The sequence below is a fragment of the Falco rusticolus genome, chromosome 9 (genome assembly GCF_015220075.1).
Source record: "Falco rusticolus isolate bFalRus1 chromosome 9, bFalRus1.pri, whole genome shotgun sequence".
NCBI classification, from domain to species: Eukaryota; Metazoa; Chordata; class Aves; order Falconiformes; family Falconidae; genus Falco; species Falco rusticolus.
In genome coordinates this window covers 43,200,814-43,219,728 of record NC_051195.1, presented here as the reverse complement: position 1 = coordinate 43,219,728, position 18,915 = coordinate 43,200,814, and the positions used below count along the sequence as shown (strand labels likewise).

General features: G+C 43.1%; 1 protein-coding gene across 1 annotated transcript in view; it reads left to right on the top strand.

Annotated features, from left to right (window-relative positions):
• The window catches only part of PAPPA (pappalysin 1), a 181,553-nt gene that overhangs the window by 33,889 nt on the left and 128,749 nt on the right, over positions 1-18,915 (top strand). The window lies entirely within an intron of this gene.

Here is an 18,915-nt window from a genome sequence, read left to right as displayed (position 1 = left end):
TCCAGCCTGGCCTTGGACACTGCCAGGGATGGGGCATCCACAGCTGCTCTGGGCAGCCTCTGCCAGTGCCCCACCACCCCCATAGCGAAGAATTTCTTCCTTATCTCTAATCTAAATCCAACCTCTGTCAGTTTAAAGTTCTTCCCCCTTGTCCAGTCACTACTAAAGTAAAAAGCCCCTCTCCAGCTTTCTTGTCACCCCCTTTAGGTACTGGAAGGAGCTATGAGGTCGCACTGGAGCTTTCTCCTCTCCGGGCTGAACAACACCAACTCCATCAGCCTGTCCTCACAGGAGAGCTGCTCCAGCCCCTGATCATCTTCATGGCCTCCTCTGGACTCGCTCCCACAGGTCCATGTCCTTCTTATGCTGGAAGCCCCAGAGCTGGACGCAGCACTGCAGGTGGGGTCTCACCAGAACAGAGTAGAGGGGCAGAATCCCCTCCCCCGCCCTGCTGGTCACGCTGCTTTTGATGTGGCCCAGGGTACAGTTGGCTTTCTGGGCTGCAAACGCACATTGGCAGGTCACGTGGAGCTTCTCATCAACCAACACCCTCAAGTCCTCCTCAGGGCTGCTCTCAGTCCGTTCTCCACCCAGCCTGTATTTGTGCTTGGGACTGGCCTGGCCCACGTGCGGGACCTTGCACTTGGCCTGGTTGAATGTCATGAGCTTTGCAAGGGCCCATCACAAGCCTGTCAGGGTCCCTCTGGATGGCATCCCTTCCCTCAGCGCCTCAACAGCACCACACAGCTTGGTGTCATTGGGAGACTTGCTGAGGGTGTGCTCCATCCCACTGTCCATGTCACTGAAAAAAGTGTTAGTGTGCCACTGCTATGTTTTTCAGAGCAATGATGATCTTGGTGTAGCTAGGAGAGCTGAAGCTTACAAGCAAGGCAGGTTTGAGCAGTGGGGTGGGGGGGTGGGGATGTCTTTTCTTAAGGCAATTAATCATGCTAGGAGAAAAACATTATAATAGAAAGAAGGGTTTACAAGCTTGAAAACTTGTCCTTTTTTCTCCCTAAATTAATCACTTGATCTGGGTAAAAAAAAAAATAAATATTTCTCCCAAGCAATCATTCCTTGCGATTTTTTTGTAGTCTTTCTTTTTTTAGTTTGTTGGCCTGTTGGGGGATTTCTGAGGTATGAGGAGTGTATGTCAGGGGATTTGCGTGTGTATGTATGTTTAAATTTGATAGCTGAAACAGAGTGAGGAGAGGATTAACTAAATGGAAAGGTGATGGAAAAAAGGAAGGTCTTGTAAAAGGTTGAAGGAGAAAGGATGTAGAGGTAGATCTGTAAGCAGCAGCATGAAGCACAGTCTGTCTATTGGCCCTTGTTTGAACTTCTTTGGCACTAGTTCCTGATGTTTTAAGTCCCTGTCTGCCTCCTCCCTATTCTGTCTTCCTTCCTTCCCTAAGGCAGATCATTCCTCCAGTATAGGCTCTCTTCTCTGCCCAGTTCCGGGACAGAGGTGGACATCTCGGTTTATCTTCTCTTAACTGCAGCAAGAAGAATCAACTGTCCCTCAAACACCCCAGGATCAGGACAGTATGGAGCTGTCCCATTGCTTTTGCCCCTGTCCACCACTAAGATATGCTTGTGCAGAGTGACTGCTGAGGCCAATTTCAAAGTATATGCAATGTCTTGTCCATTAGCTATATGTTAAGACACCTCCTGAAATGGTGATAGAGTCCTAAAACTTTCTCTGTGTCCATGTGTGAGAAAGATGAAGAGTTTAGGTGATCAGAGGGGCTACAGAGAGCTGCTGGTAATAACTTCCTTAGAGCTATGAGGAAATACAATGATGCAGAGCCTCACAACAGACCTTTTTGGGATTACTGAGTTATGCTGGAACCGCTTCAATATTTGTAACATGTCCATAAAAGCTGTGTTGTAAAAAAGCATGATGCTGATAGCCGTAGTCATTTTTCATCCATTAGAGCCAGATTCATTGAGAAGTAAGCTGGATATATCTCCACCCCACAACATGGTAGAGTGTTTAGACCAGGAATACAAACCACTACTGTCAAAAGCAGTTCTGTGTTTGCTTGATGGCAGCCCTGGCTGAGGCAGAGTTACAGGACCCACATGCAGTGGAGGAAGATTAGTGCTCTGCTGTGGTCAATGAAATCCTGTCCTTCAGTTTTGTTCAGAGTAGATTTGCAATTTTGGAGTTTCTCAGGGTAACTCAACTGAAACTACCCAGTTTGCACATAATTTCAGCAATCCAAATTAACATAAATTTGCAAGAAGGTGTTTTCAGGTTCATTAGTAACGTGTGGCTACACCATCGGAGGGCTTGTTCTCAGCTTCCAACAGAATCAGGGTGAGCTGCACTGAGGAAACTTCTTGGAGTACTTAAATGGTTGGAGTATGAAACTCTAATAAACCAAAAAGCCAGGAAATTTGGAGTGAAGGCTGAAACTCCATACCTAGTGCACCCTACTGGGTCTTTGTATTTCAGAACACGTTATGTTTGTTCGCTGAAATATCTCCAGTATGGAGCTCTTTAGGGTGGAGTTTCACCTTTAACTCTAAATTTCCTGGCATGTGTGAGTTTGAAGTACACGCTTAACTTTTCCCCAGTGCTGTTTTTCATTTTTAATTTCCTTTTTCTTTTAAAGGAGGGACCCTGCTAGAGGGACCCCTGCTAAAAAGGGACCTCACTGAAACCAGAATTGGAGGTTTTGGCCTAATTTGGTCTTTCTGAAATTTTTCAGGAGAACTAGGTTGAGCAATTTTTTTCTACAGTTTTTTTAAAGACTTTTGCGGCCAATCCACTCCAGTGAAAGAGATTGATAAAATCTGCACCCCGCAGACCAATTATTTTAGAAGGTACCCAGATGTCTGAGTAGATGTAACAAACCTTGGAAACACAGAGCATCTCATATAAATTCTAGTTAAAGATCTGGTCATGGCCATCAATATGCGTGAGCTGTTTGGTGTTAAATGTATTATTTCCATTAATTCAGTAATTGCAGAAGCAGCCGGTGTTTGCTGTTGACATTTGTTGGGTTACATCAGTGATGGTAAAATAGTGGAAACAGCAGTGGTTTGGAATGACAGCAGTGGCAATTACCTGCAATGCTTTTAAAAATAATTTTGGCCCTAGATGTTGAAAAGATGTGTCATCACTGATTTGTGTGAGGGCAGCTTCAGCAGGGTTGAATTACAAGACTTTGGAGAATAAAATTCTTTCTGCTGCCTCAAAATGCAAGTTTTGAGCTATATTGCCAGTAGATAATATGGAATAAATTTGCTTCTCGTGCTATAACCTTGTCGTGTCGATAAATTGAGGACTTCAGTGAGGTAGTTAGTTTCCCCAGTACAAGACTGTTGGTTTTTCAAGTCATTCCCATCAGCTTCACAAGGAGAATTTATCTTAGTGAAATGTCCCTGGGGGAATTGGGAAAGTGCTGAAGTTTGTGGCATTGGCTTTGTAAGTGCCTGCAGCCTTAGACCAGGTGTGCGCTAAGTGTGGAGAGCCAGCTCCTGGTTTCCAGAGGCATTGAGGCTCCCCCACCATTTCCCTGCCAACCCTTGCGATGGCTGTGGCATTGCACACTTTGCATGGAAGCCCCAGAAACTCAGCAGTCCTTGAGGATTTTCAGTAACTTTAGTTCATGCAAATGAAAATTCAAAGTGATATCTGGGGAGGATTCCTGCTGCCTGGAGCCAGGTACTTTGTCACCCTCTGTGCTGGGACTGGTACCCTGCACTGCTGAGAGGATGAGGAACTCCCTGTGTCCTCTGCTAAGCTGAATATTTCTCATTCTAACACATGAAAGCACTTTGTCACTTTACCGGGAGACAATATTCCTCTCTCCTTTCACCCTTTCCAGTATGGCCCCATCAACATCTTTGTGTTGGATTTCCAGCCTTGACTTTGTGATACAGATCACAGCTGGTTGGTTTGAATTTCCCCTGAGTTACCCAGGATGCTGCTGAAAGCACAGGAAGAGCAGAAATGCTTTAATCAGTTAAATCAATCAAACAAAAAAGTAGACAAGACCTTAAAATTTACCCCACGACCTTTGATACTCGCTGTGATGACGTCTTTGTCCTATTTCTTTAAGTGCAAGATTTTATTGGGACTTGGCAGAAGGGTGGAGTGAGGAAGACACGGGAGGGGGGTTTGCTGAGTTAAAAAAGGAAAATGTCAGTGAGAAAATGGAAATACCCTGATGTTTCTCCAGCCTAGCGCCGGAGTCGGCCTCTCTCTCCTTCTGTTGCAGGGAAGGGGCTCCTTTTCCGTTCGCTTGACTATGGCCTTATTTAATCGGTTTGCCCTGACATGGAGCCAAGAAAGGGCTTTGCTGTGTGATGCCGGGTCCTGCGTGCATTCAGGCATCCACAGCTGTTCCCTAGCAAGGGTTGGCTTTTGACTACTGAGGTATTTTTTTATAGCCACAGAGGGCAACTATTAATAGATGAGATTTACCAAAACACAGAGCTACGCAGCATGGTGTGGAGGGGAAGAGGGAAACCTGTGTGATTTATGCCAGGAAAATTCCATGTTGAAATTATAGTGAAAGACACAGTAAAAATGAGTATGCCAAGAGGGGGATTTAGTCTGTTATTCAGGCCATGCCAGCCTTTGTCTTACATTAAGGATCTGCCCCATTGCAAGAAGTACGTTGCTAAATTATTTCTTGAGCATTTAAACAACACAAATTATACAAAGGATAAAGATAAGGTGCATAGGCACAAAATACCAGCTTTTCTGAGATGTGATTAGACTCTGAAAGAAATACCAGAAGGAAGCAGAGGCATTCCTGACCCTGAAGACATTTCAGTTTGATCAGACATGGGATTAGGTGTAAAATGTGAAGAATTCCACATTATGTGGTAGGAATGAGCTGATCAGGAGTTTGCCTCTTTGTTTATTGATTCATTGCTAATTTCTGTGATATGATGTAATGAGACTTGTGCCCTTCTCAGACTTGCAAATTATATTAATGTATCAAAGATGACAGGTTAGGGAGCATTGAGCAGGAAAGAGTGAGGGTGTCAATTTAAGCTTCTTTTGTAGTCAGAGCTCAGATACTGGTTAAATAACATAAAATCCATCTTATATCAATTAATAGGCTCATTACTGTAATCATCTACACATCTTTTTCTGTACCTTCCAAAGACACAAAAGGGAATTATGTTCCCAAGACAAGACCATTGACTATCGGTACCATGTGGGTATCAAAATCCCCTTTACACTTTGAAAAGCTTTGCCTTAAGTTGTTTTGTGTTTCCTTGTGTCATTTATTGGTATTGTTTAATTAAGAATGAGACAGGGAAGATTAACTGGTGAAAAAATCTAAATTAATAAAGAAATATGATACACTCCTTTAGAGAACCTGGGTAAACGTCAAAAAGACCAGAGCTTAGTTTGCTTCATGTGAGCACCAGAGCGTATGGAAATGTTTTCAAACTGTCTGAACTGCTTAGGTTTGCAGAACTGGTCTAGAACAATTACAAAACAGCATTTTTCTGTGATCTTCTGATGTCCCCGAGTTTGATGATGCTTTATTTCTGTCTTCAATCCCAGGAAGAGCAAATGGAGACAAACATAGTCATGCCTGAGAAATACTAAGAATTACATAAATGTATATTATTCAAAATATCTGAATATGTTTGGGCTTGGCATTTCTGGTTCAGGGTTTTTATTTTGCCTTCACGTTTGGCTTGCTTTCTGTTAAGGACTAATTCTGCAAGTTGCTGATTCCTCCCCTGATGTGTAGGCTCAATGTTATTGCACTAAGTGCTGAGGATAAGCATTGGCTATTTGTAGTTGTTGTTGTTAGTTCCTTAGGGGAACAGTCATGCCATCTGCTCACAGCAGGTATAGACACACAGCATAGGTGTGATTTAGAGAATTAAATCTTAAAGTCTTTATAATTGCTGGAGAAAAGGTAGGTGCTTCCACGAGGATGCAGAGCACCTAGGTTAGAGGCTGGAAATAGGTATGTAAATGCCATACACAATTTACATCAGGCTTCCCCGTCACTGCACTCCTTAACAGTCATTCAATCTTTTCTATTTTTACATATATAATGTTGTCCCAAACGTATGTTATGCTTTCTGTCTGGACTAAGTCACATATCCCAAGCTCTTTGAAGTCCGCAGAAAGACTGAACTCCCAAAGACTTTGGTCTTTGGCTTGGATCTCTACATCCACAGCACAAGTGAGGTTGAGAGCCTTCCTGAGACGAAGGGCAACAGCTAGGAGGAAAGCTCCTACAGAACAACACTGTGCTAGAGTAAGTAAAAGAAATGTTTTGGGTAAGGAGTGATGGCATCAGTTCACAGCATTATGAAAATTACTTCCCTTTTGCCTCCAGCCTTTTACCACGACTGTGTCAGTGCCAAAACCCAGAACTCACTCACTAATTCTTCCAGAATTGATCGGTCATGATAAACTTCCAAACACAGAGTAAAATGCTTCCGTCAGACACATCAGAGTGTTTGTCCCAGTTTGCCTGAAGAAATCGGTGCCATTTAATTTCCCCCCTGCCCCCCACTGGATTAAGAAAAGGGCTAGGAGTTCCTGGCTTCCCCCTTATTCACTCAGAATTCCTCTAATGGTTTTACTTCTGGGCATATATTTATTCATGTGGGGTTTTTGTCTTCAAAACATCTTATTTTGTCTTAAAAATGCAGGCTCAAACCTTTAGCTATCCTCATCTTGATCAGACACAAAGTTTGTTGTTGTTTTTTTTATCCACCTGGGAAGAATACCTGAAGCATTTCCAGGTTTTGATCTAGAAAACCATCGGGAGGAGATAGTCCAAAAGGTGCTTCCAGGATGGCTGCTCCCCCGCAGCTGAGCGAGGCGGGATGTCAGGTTTTGCAAAGTTCTTGAGATGTACTTGAGCTGGCAGCAGAGGAGTTGTGGAAGTGAGGGAATTCATAACACCCCCCTCTGTCTTTGACAGGGAGCTGCAAGACGTTTCACGCTAACATATGCTTTATAAATGCGGGTTTGTATAATTCTGGGTCTGTGTGTGGGAAACAGTGGACAAAAATGACAACCTGCAATTTTTGCTGGGTCCTTCGCAAAGCTAGTTTTGTAGTCATCAAGATCTTAAGTTCTCTAGTAGTTGTTAGTGACATGTTATCAATAAATTGCTGCAGCAAACCAGGGCGACAGTTGATGTGTGGTTGTGAGATGCAACTAGAGTGACAGAGGGTGCAAATGTTTGGGGAAATTAAACTGTGTGGCCTGTCTATAGCAGTTGTACTCATGGTAAAAGTCGGTCAAGAAATTTGCTTACTGTAAAGGAAAATTAGAGTTTTCCCTGTCTTGTGTCTTGACAATGGAGAACAGATCTTTGCATTCTCACAGCCCTTTGCTAGAGGTCTGTGTTTGATTCAAGTGGATCCACAGGCTTGTGGTGCCAAAAGAGGCAATTTCTGCACTCCTGTCTGAAGGCCAAATATATGGGTATGATTTCCTATAGTTTACTGTTACATGCTGGATCAGTATTGTACGTTTCATAAGCTGCCAGTCCAATTTTGTAGGGTCTTGGGAAATGTGTCCTCTGGGGAATGCTTACAATCAGCCTTATGTTTTGGGCTGATAGTGCCTGTTTTCTGGTTACATGCATTAGCAGATCCGTATGTGAGGCAACCTAAATGTCCTTCCATCCGACTAACAGCCTGGACATTAGATGTCCCTGCTGCCCACTGTTTTATCACGGGGTAGAGGATCTTCTGCTTGATATATCTCTCAGCTCAACCAACACCTACTCCCAGAAGCACACACGTACAACGGTGTTTGCTTTACCTTGTGTCTATGCAGAAGCTGCAGGTCCTGCGTAGGTTAAAAAACCAGGAAGGCTGAAAGTTCTTGAGTGTTTGACAAAGCCATGTTTACATCTCTCCTCCTGCTGCTTAACTCTGGCTCAACAAAGAGAATCAAGGGACAGGATTTTGATGTCAGGGAGTTAATTATGTCAGCAGTATCTGTTACAGCCATTGCTTCCATGTTTCATCTCCCAATGGTAGTCACTTGACAAAGTCCTGATCTACTAAATCCTCTCTCCTGCTCTTTCTTTTCCTTTGTTTCTGTCTTCTTAGTGAACAGGAATAGAAATTAAAAAAAAACAATAATAATTTGGATTTAGAAAATAAACTGTCCACAATATTTTCTTTCTGCAGCTCTGGACTATTTTCATTGCAGCTGTGTTGGTGTTTCTACCAGATCACCTGGCAATTTACTGTGGATTCTGGGAACTTCAAAGCTAAATGTTCTTATATGAAATTTCTGTTGCAGCGGCTGACATTTTCTGTTTCCTTGCAATCTCTTCGTTGTTGGGAAAGAACAGAAGTAACCAGCTTTCATAGATCTTACAATATTTATTAGCTCTTTGAATCAGACTATTCAGTTGTTGGGGGTTTTTTGGTTGTTTTTGTTTTTTCTTAAAAAACATGTTCAGGACTTCAGTGTTGAAGATAAACACTAGCATGATCCATCAGTACCCCCTGAAAAAAACAGAAAATAAAAAGAGCTAAATATTAGTCCTTTGCTGTAACAGGGAGAAAAAAAAAAATCATGAACTTTGAAAACGTGAGGCTTTTAGTGCCAGAGCACAGGTTTTTCTTGGTTTTCCTGAACTGAAGTCTCCATCACCAGACTCTGTTCTTTGTGATCTCACTTTGGTGTCTCCTACCCTTTCCTGCATAAGATGAAATATGAGGAAATGTCAGCCAGTCTCGTTTGAATCAGGTTTTCATTTCTTTCTCAGAAAAGAGGAAAATTGGGATTATCCTAACCATAAGCCACTGATGATCTGCCCACTGCAGCAGGACCAACTTCATGCACAACCCTGCCAGGAGGTTAAGAAATGAGATTTGGAAGTCCATGAGTTATAAAAACAAAAACAGAAAAGAAGCGGCATCTCCAAAGCAAAAGTGATTGTTTTGCAAGATGCATATTTGGACTGGTTATTTTGGCCCATCAGCTCCAGAAGTATCTGTAATAAACATGCTAGGTCCTTTGTGGTTTTATATGATTATTTTTTTTTTTCTGATGTCGGCCTGATTCCAAGTTGCTCTTCATTTCAATAGCAACGTATATCTCACTTTGTGGCACGGGGTTTATGTGTAGGGAGGATTAGCGTCAAAAAGTGAGATGAAAGGAGCAAAGAATTTGATCTTGTTCTTTTTTCATCCTGGATTTTTTACAGTGTGTTAATTAGAGAAGATGATAAAGGACCAGCCCCTTAAAGTCCCAGCTGCCCACCCCCACCCTAGCAGGGACGATGCCACGTGTCACCCTCCTGCAGGAGCTGTAACTGCAGCCTAACTGTGAGCCCCCCAAGGCCACAGTGCTCCCTACCCTGACCTGTGCTCAACTTCCTAAAAATCCCAAATACTCCCACAGTAAGTGACCCACCGGAGTCCACCCAGGAAGGATCCTGACCCATCCTGTCTGCCCGCAGTTGCCTACTGCAAGGGCGGGTGGTGCAGGTAGATGGAGCTCAGGACAGAGCAGTATCCAGGCAGTAGTAACCCCATGATTTCCTCAGACTCTGAAGAGGGGACACAAAGCATTTCCCAGTGCTCCAGAGGTGCCAGGACCTGGGTTACTCCGGCCGTGACACCCAAGGGTCACGCCAGCAAGGCACTTGTTTGGGCAGGCTGCAGATGTGACCTCAAGTACGACCCCACAGCCACAAGGATGGAGATGAGAAAGACAGGCTGGAGTTAATATTAGTAGTGGAAGTTGTTAGACAACTTTAATATAAAGAGTTGCTAGGAGCTACTTCTATAATTAAAGAAAATTCTGTATCAAAGCCTCAGGTTTCCTCTTGATCTCTAACTTCCAGTCTGATTAACAGAGGATCTACCTAACTCTTGACCTGATTCAAGGGAGTGATGACAAGCTGCATTCGTGGTCTCTCTGGTGCTTTTCATAAAAAAAAAATAAAAATCAGGTTTGTTCTGGTGACTGAAACCAAAATGTCCTTTACTTGAACTATTGTGCAGTGTGCTATGCACGTATCTGTTGGTTGTTCTTGGAAGCTTTGGGATGCGAGGTGTTATGTAAATGCCAAATATTATTAGACCGGTGGCTGCTCACTCGTTGAAAGCAGAGCCCTGATTCCACCAGAAAATCTGTTTATGAAGTAAATGTGCTACATCGTCTTCAGGAACAGTGAAGCCGAGGGATGCAGGAAGGACCAGCTTATTTTAGGGAGCTTTGACTTTCCATCTGCTGAGCACTGGACCTTTAGGACTTTTTTGGAGACTGTAAAATATGAGTAAAAGGTTGTAAAATATGAGTGAAGCCTTATAAAATGTGATTAGTGGCCACCAGCAGAAAACTTAAAGGATCAGCAACACAAACCACTGCTTATTTAAAAGAAAGATGATCCATATTATCACAGAATGTAGGCTCAAGAGATCGAGTTTCTAATCTTTGCTGTCACAGTGAATGATTTTGTTACTTTGGACAAATTATTGTATTTATCTACCTCAGTTTTCCCATTCAGAAGACAAGGAAAATTATTCCATTTACCTATTTCATGGCTTCTTCAGTGATGGTAAAATTCCTTGAGGGGAGGCCTGACACAAGGATTCCTGCGCCACGTTAGTGTCGCTTAAGCCCGTGGACGGGGTTTGGAGCGGTGCAGAGGGCTTGTGTTGGGGCTTTGACCAGAGTGGAATTTCTCTCTTCATGTTCAGGAAGTACTTTGAGGCCCAGAGGGGAAGCGTCGTGGAAGTGCCAAGCAGTTTAACTGATGGTTAAAATAGCCTAAAATAGAGATACCTTCCCATACTGATTTATATTCTTACATATACGTGAATGTGGTTTGTTGCTGGCAAAATGGGTTTTCATAAAGTGGCAAATCTGTTTTAACAGAACAGGTTCCTGAAAACATCCTTACACCACTTCTTTCTTTATCGTTTGACTTTTCTCCTTGTTGCAATGGTTCAGCGTGTAGAGTCTGGAAAAACATCAGGGTAACCAGGGCAGAGGGAATATCAGTTGGAGATGAGGGATGGATAAGAGACAAATTACAGTACGTTTCTCATGGGTCATTTGGCTCTAGTCTTGAAAAGGAGAGAAAAAAAAATCCTGAAGTAGTAAAAGAAAGTAAAAGAGACAATCAAAACAAATAAACCTGCCAGTGGTGCTGATTTCAAAGGTCTGTGAAATGTGCATATATACTTCATAATGCTTTGCTATTTTAAAGAGATGCGTCTTGAAATGTTCCATGCTTTAATCCTACTCACTGTCTCAGAAGTTAATTGTACAGTAAGATCACAATTTCCATTGCCAAGGCTTTTCCTTTGTTTTCTTTTTTTCTTCCTGCAAGTTGGCCAGCCAGCATATCTTTTTCTCGTTTTCTGTGTAGTTGGTTAGCTTAATTATTTTTTATGGTCATGCAAGGAAAAAGGGCTTTTCAGTTCTTGCTACGCAAGTGAACTCAAATGTTGTTCTGCTCTCGAACGTAGACTCTGCAAAGGAAGAAGGCTCAGTGGTCACATATTTCTGGTCTATAGCACTGCAACTTTTTATAAACCTATAGATTTATAACCTTTTTATAAATCTATAAAAAGATTATATAAAGGTTGGGTCTCTACTATAAGAAGTGGGCAAAAAAGCCTGGGAGGATAAAGGGAGAGAGGAAACAAATAATTTTGTGTACATTACAGCCACCCTAAATTTTTGCCCAGAGCTCAGACAGAACATGTTTGACATTTGAAAATTTTTGCATCATCTTTTTCCCCATTCTTTATCCCTGAGCCTCTACTCGTCCTTATCCTGGCCAGAACCAGCAGCAAAAGTGCCGGGGAAAAAAATAAAATAAAATAATCTGTTTTCACTGTATTTCTGAATCTCAGCCCAGGTTTGTGAAGGATTTGGCAAGGATTTACAAATCTTTGAGAGAATCTGTGTGGAGATCTGAGGAAACCCGCCTCCCTTCTTAAAAAAGCAAGTTGTGTTGGCCAGAAATTGGGCAAAAATTGGTTGTTTCAACTGAGGTTTCCTTTGAGATTTTGGATTTGAACCTGAAGCTGTACTTTGGGATTCAGATTTTGCTCTGACTAACTCTAGATGTACACTGGAGCAACTGCATCACAGTGAGCACTGAGACTTGTGTGCAGCCCAGGGAGAACAGAAGTTGGCTCAAACTAGAAGCTTACATGAACCAAACCAAAAGAGGACCCAGAGCTAGGTTTGGAGTAGCCCAGCCAGCAGGTTTATTCCAATCTGTTGCTCAGCCCATGAAGTAGATACTGCATTTGCAACATCCAGAATTTATCTATAGGTAATTGCATAAAATAAAGCTGTATCATCTATTAGAGGTCCTTTATGAGAAAGTCAGATAGGACTGAGCAGGGGTGTGCCATTAGGGTTCTATAGATGATAATACTGATTTTTAGAACTTAGTAGCAAATAATTTCCTTTATGTATGGAGTGGTGGTTTTTTGGTGGTTTGTGGTTTTTTTTCCTTGCAGTTCTATATATAGTGCAAAATGTTATAGTAGAAATGTGCTTAGTTCTAGGACTATCCAGCTGGAAAGCCAGCATTTCAAAGCAAATGAAAGGAAACTGATGACTTGACAATTGTAAGAGTTCCTTACTGTAGACCAAGGAGCTGCTTTTGGTCTCTGTTGCAGAATAAAGAAAACCTAGACCCAAAGGTTTTCCCATGTTTTGCACAGTAAAACTCTTATTTTCTTTCTACATATTTTAATATATTTTTTTTAATAGGGTGAGTAAAGCCTTGAGTCACTAGCATAATCGTAGAAAAAAATCAATTTGGAAAAAAGGGCACCCTAGGATCAATGAACACCCGGACTTTTGTAACACATGGGCTTTTATTTTTTAATATGTGTTGCTTAGGGTCAGTCTTAACCATAGGACCTGCCACTGATGTAAAAGAACCTTGTCCAGCTTCAGCCAGCTAACCTGAATGCATTAGCAGTGTCACAGGGAACGATGCAAAGTTAAACACAGGCTACCAAGCCTACCCAAACCAAGCTGGGTTTATATTTGAACAATTATCCTAACTGTCTTTTCTTGGATCCTTATCTTTCTTTTTTTTCTTTTTTTTTCTTTTTTTCTTTTTTTTCCAAAACACTCCTCCATCCTTGCAACAGGAGACCAGATTTGGGGGCTGCAGAGGACATTTTGCTGCAGCAGATAAACCAGAATTCTTTAAAAGCTGCCAAGTCTGCGTGTGCTGACAGTGTTTGCAATTTATGCTTGTGGACATGACCTACTGACTGCATGGTTTGGATGCGGTCGGAATTACAGTTACACATTTGGATTTCAGTGTGAACACAGGCAGAGATCTGAATCTAAATGGGGACCTGAAGCCTTTCACTTGTAATATTCTGGCTCCGCTCTATTTCAGGCTCTGTCCCAATTGCTGAAAGATTTATACCTTTATCAATAAATTATCGTGACTTTTACTACACTTACACCACTGTCTTAAATTAACACTAAACTAAATGTAGATGAGGCACGCTTCCTGCTTCACATGATTTATGGCAATCCATCTGAAATGAGGAGCAAAATTAAATTTGCCAGCTAAGTCAGATCTTTAACATCAAGTCAGACAAAAATTTTATTGTAAGTCCACTGCTAAAGGGGGTTTATAGGTTGGCTTTTTGATTCAGGTTTTTGACAGACCTGTAGCACTTTAGGCAAAAAAAAAAAAAAAAAAAAAAAAGAAATATTTGTAGGTCTGAAATCTCTACTGTGTATTTTCTGTCAGGTTGGAGGTGATAGACAGGACAAACGTAGCAGTTACATGGCACTGATAAGCTCTCAGCTGGAGGACTGTGTCCTCTTTTGATGACCTGCCTTTGAGAAAGATGTGCAGAGCGCAGATGAGAGCACAGATGAGAGCATCAGAAATGACCAGAGGTCTTAAAAAAATATAACCAGTGGGGACAGGCTGAAGGAATAAGGTGGTTTTAGCCTAAAAATGAGATGGCTTACAGGAGATATAATAATCTTTCAAGTAAGTAATGGGCTTGGTGAAACAGAAGGGAATCATCTAATCTCCCTGTCTGTGAGGAATGGTACAAATAGTCACGCACATCTGCCGCAGCAAAAAAGACTCAGGTAGACATTCAGAGAAACTTCCTGACTGTAAATGTATTGAGCCATGGGCTGCAGGCTGCTGGGGCAGCAGCAGACGTCTTTGTCGTCTGTGGTATGAGCTAGATAAAAATTCCCTTGGTGTGACATACAGAGATGCCCCTGCTCTGGGGTGGAGGGCTAGCAGCAATGGTCTCTGGACATCCTTTCCAGGCTTGTTTTTCTGTGACTCTGTGACAGAAGGCAAAAGGCAGCTTATACACCGGTATCAACACTGCGTCTCCAGAAGGAGAGTCCCGTGTCTAACCCCCCAAGACTGAGAAATCACAGAGAGAAAAGGTAAATTACAGAGAGAAAGGTAAATTATGCCCTTCTGTCAAAGGGCCCCGTTTTAAAGTCAGGTTTCAGTGCTGTTGATGTCACGGCTCTTGCCACTGTCTTCAGAAAGAACATCATGTATCTCAAACCATCCTTGCTGTTGGCTGCAGATATTGAAAATCTCTAGGTAGACTCTGCACCCTAAAATGTTGGGCCCCCTGTGTTGCTTGAACAAACGGGACAGACAGTTGGTAAGTGTGCAGATACCAACTGGTGTGGTCTTTGCTGCTCTAACAAGTTATTGTCAATCCTGGGGCCAAGATCAGAGCTGGTGGGACCAAGGGAACGCCACCGAGAGCTATCAGCCACACCACGCTGGGAACCACACCTGGATCTGCCCCAGGCTGCTGGTGAGCGTTGCCAGGGCTGTCCAGAAAGGCTTTCTCTTTGTCTGCTAAACTGTATGCCATGGTTTAAGCTGGGCTGACAGCTGTTTTGAGAGCATCATATGAAAGTTGCAACAAGGAGTCTTGGGAAGGAGCATGATGTACTGGGTCCCTGTGATTCCAGCAGGTTTACTCTGTCCTGCCATACGCTGAAACCACTAGGTAAGTGATGGGATGTTTTATGTCAAGAGAAAAAATGAAGAATTTTACAGCTGACTTCCCAATTCAGAAGATGCTGGTATTTGGGGGGTTTTGTGGGCTTTTTTTGTTTGTTATTTTTAATTATGAAATGCAATGCCTTTTATTGCTAACAAACTCATCAGGCAGATGGAGACCATACTCCATAGTGAGCAGACAGCAAAGTTCCTACTCTGTGTTTGGGTGCGGTCTTGCGAGTAATCCCTTAAGTACCCTGTTTGTTTCCTTGCTGTAAAGCAACACTTGTCTTTGAAGGAAAAAAAACCCCACCAAAACAGTCAGATAGAGAGTAACTTAGTGCAAACAGTAGAAAACATTTCCTAACTATAAGGGCTGGAAGGCTTTGCGTTCCTTGCAAAAAACACCCATGAGTGCAAGAGGCTGCACCCCAGACACATTAGGGAAACACAGGAAAGCCACTCTCTGACCTGGAAGAAAATGGGGGAGAAGAATTTCCAACCCAGTTAGAAAACTGGTCGACTCTAGTCACAAAGGCCAAATTTAATGCGATTAGACCTGATATCAACTGAGTTTCAAAGCCATTGTCATCAACTGAGTTTCAAAGCCATTGTCAAATGTGTTTGTAGCTACATGGCAGAGATTTGTGGCTGTTTTTGGCTTTGGCGCTGAGGGCCAGAAGGGAGCTCCTTGCAGTGGTCATGGTGGGCAGGTGGGGCTGCTGGGGGCGGGGGGTGGGGTGGTGGTGGGGGTGGTGCACCTCACCGCCCAGGGACGAGTCCTGCTGCCATAGCCCAAATGGACAGGAAATGGGCAGGAGAGATGAGACAGGCATGGGGATAATGGCTCGGGTGACTGATGGGGCAGGCTGTGTGCCGGGTAGGGCAGTCGCGAGACAATGCTGGATGAGCTAAAGACTCCATTAGACTGAAACTGGAGCACTGGACGGGATACATATTACTGATTGAGGTCTGGGGCTTACTGGATAAGGGTGAGCTGCTGTACAGTATGGTTTCAGAGGGCTATTTACACTGCAGTGGAGGAAAAAAGCAAGCTGAAGCTGTGCATTGGAGAAATAAGTCGATGAAAAGATCTGGGTGGGAATGTGCACATTGCCTGATATGATTTGGTGTCCCAAATGGCCTTAAACAGCCCATAGAATTTCTATGTCTAAAACAGATTCCAGCAAAGGAGACCTTTTATGATGCACTAATAGGCTCACTAGGCTTTCTTGAGCAAGGCATGCTTACAGCATCGTATGTTTTTTCCATTACAGGAATTACACGTGTTTTGTTGTGCTTTGGGTTTTGTTTTGTTTTCCACATAGACTTGCCCTGACAGTTCCCTCATTCAGGTTTATATTGGAGGTACCATCTCGAGCCAATGAATTTTATGAAATATGTTGCTGGCACTCACGGAGAGATGCATAAAGGAAATATTCTAATGACAGTTGGAAAGGCTTTGATCCTTTTCCAAGACTGCACTCATGTCTTTGAAATGCAAGTTTGGCAGTGCTGGAAAGGCTGGGCTCTTTGGCTCCCTTTGGCACAAGCCCATGTGACAGTCATTATGTCCTCTATCAGGGGACCCACATAACCTTGAGAAGTGTAAGCAATGCTCACAGATTGCATTGGGTCAGATAGTCTGGGCTGATAACAAAGCAGCCGCGGCAGCAGGGGGGAGTCAGCCCAGTCCAAGGCAATAACTGAAAACTATTTTGACCTGGTAACTGTTGGGTCTGCTGCCTGCGGCTACGTAGTTGGACATGAACTGCAAAAGTAGTTAATTTATGCCTCCTTGAGTGTAGGAATGTGGTGATGATGGATAGGGATGGGAGGTTATTAGAAACATGGGGAGGAAGGAGAGGATGGAATTCCAGCTCATGTTTTTATCTCTTACACACACACACACGCACGCTGGTTCCTTTGCATACATACTCTTGGCTGTCTTGCATGTGTGCACAGTCCAAACCCTTGCTTACACACACCTCTGTTCATGCACGCACATGCAGGCGCATGTTCACACGCTTACAAGGGATTTGCCTAAGCTAAATGCTTGAACATGTTTTTGTGTTGAGGATTGCTGACTGCTTTTACAAAAGGGTTTGCATTTACTTCCTCCCAAGCACTATCTGTTTACACCTACTCCTGTGCAAACCTTTTGCTGAAAATCCTCTTAGCATTCTGCTCTTATACCGTTCAAATATATTCTGCTCATTCTCAGACTTTCCTTGGCTAGCAGAGTAGTGGTCAGAGAAATAATATCAAACCAAGTCCAATTGACTTAGTATGGTGGATTTACGTAAGACATGAGTTCAGTCTCGGTGATGCACTGACATCACTGGCCAATTAGTTAAATGCTGTCTGCTCTGGATGTTGTCTGCAGTAATAATCCATGTACAGAACAGCCCTAGATGTTGAAGCACATAGCCTGTGTGCAAGTGAGAGAGTGATTGTGGCCACACACTGAGGATGTAAATGGGGATTGAACTGTGTAAACAATAAGCAAAGAGACAGCTGAAAATAAAGAAATATTTGTTTAGATTATTTGAAACCATAAGAGAGAAGCGGGGATAAAAATGGTAATTTCCAGAGGGGAGTGTGATTATATCCTACAGGGATTTGCATAGGCCATAAAGCATCTGCATCCAGAGTCAACAACTGCAGTCTCAACACAGACAGGCGGCCTTTCCTTCCCACTGTGATACAAAACACACAAGCATTTTTCCACTTAAAGGTACGCAATGCTTCTGTTTCTGTCCTTTTCTCTCTTGCACGAAGTATCACATTGCTGCCGCATTCTCCCTTATGCTTTTGCTCACTATCTTTTACTGATGCTGCCATATGTGCAGACATACACATTGTCCCCTTCATACGCATGCATCCTCCATCCCATATTCCCCTGATGGGCTTATACTTTTATGTGGAAGTGCACATTAACTGTCACGCAATTGTGAACTATTGCTCGTGGACATGTATGTGTCTGTGTTTGGAAAAGATGTTTTCAAAGGCACAAAGAAGATCCTAGAAATAGGTTACGCACAGCCTCAGAACATTGTGCAGATACATGCAGAACAAGCTTGAGGAGCTAAGGGGAAGATCTGTGTATTTTCCATAGATGCGTTGGGAACACTGGAGAGATGAGAAATGTGTAAAGGGTCACAGTGCTGACCTGTCCTTCAGGATGTCATCCACATTTGATTGGAAGATAAACACTGTATGGAATGGAAACATACCCTTCCACTGGTGTCCCCAAAGAGCACGTCTTCCTCGATGAGTCAGCGAGGGCCTGGGGACACCCAGCCATGAACTATTTTGGAGGCAATGACTTAAGCAAGTGGCAGGGGAAGCTACTGTGGAAATATGAATGTGTTTTCCATTGGGGAGTCCTCCAGGGAAGGACAGAAAGATCTTGGTGCTGAGCCAGTTCCCCTATTTTTTCTTCACCCTTCTGGGAACAAAAGCCTTGCAAAGTATGCAAGGAGCCGTACTTGCTGAATGTGAGCACGTTTGGTTTGTGAGAGCTACGTGAGCCCCACACACCCTTACACATAAGGAAAAGGGGGACTTTAGGAAGCAGGACTCAATCTGCTCAAGACCATCATGGCGTCCTTTCCTTACAAGCTACTCAACCATGCTTGACTCAGAGTCAACTCTCTGTTGTTTCCACCTGTCAAGTGAAGGTAGTAGAACTTTGCCGTGTTTTAGATCTGGTTTTAGTACAACACTTGATATCGAAAGACAATTTGAGCTAGAAACAGCGAACCAACGGGTTTACTCTTATGCTTCACTTTCTCCAGCTTTGCTCTGAGTTAGAACATCACAGTGCCACTGAAAGCAATGTGACAGCATGGTACGCACTTCGGCAGGTAGCTCCCGTATTCCAGTATTGACAAAGCCTGCTTCTTTAAAGGACTGGAAAAAGTACTTCCAATGGCCA